Here is a 639-nt window from a genome sequence, read left to right on the forward strand (position 1 = left end):
AGTGGAGCGATCACCCAGATAAGTCCAGCTCCCATCTATGAGAATAAACAAGTCATCTTTTCTGTCAAAGAACAGTTTGGACAGCCGCTATTTTGGACTGTGTGACTTGGCAGCTGCTATGTTGGCCACATGGCTTGCATCTCCCCTGGGGGCCGTTGTCTTGAAACAGCAAAGGCCAACCCCTCCCTTTGAATTAGCCAGTTGTGAAAGACTGTGTGCCTGAGCTCCAATCAAGAGCAAGGGACAGGTCACGTGTATCAGGGGTTATAAATCCTGAGCAGACCACCTGCTTGGGGTGTGCATGTTTCCAGACCATGTGTGCACACCCTTTTACATAAGAAGTAAAGATGTTTGCCTTGCTGCCTGGCTCCCGAGTATGTTTTGTGTTCTACCAGGACCCCTGACTTAGGGGGCTTTCCGTATTTCTAGCACATCTGACTCCACACAATTATTACGATATTATTGACTATATTTGAAAACTGCTTTGGAAAATTGCTGTTTGAACTACTCTGTTATTCTTAGTCTCTTATTCTATAGGTCAACTCTGTTATTTTTAAATAGTCCCTTATTCTGTAAAATAACTGTTTTAGTTTGAGTAATAGAAAAGATAAACTTAGCTGTCTGACCTTGCAAGCTAGC

This window comes from Myotis davidii, unplaced genomic scaffold (genome assembly GCF_000327345.1).
Source record: "Myotis davidii unplaced genomic scaffold, ASM32734v1 scaffold58, whole genome shotgun sequence".
NCBI classification, from domain to species: Eukaryota; Metazoa; Chordata; class Mammalia; order Chiroptera; family Vespertilionidae; genus Myotis; species Myotis davidii.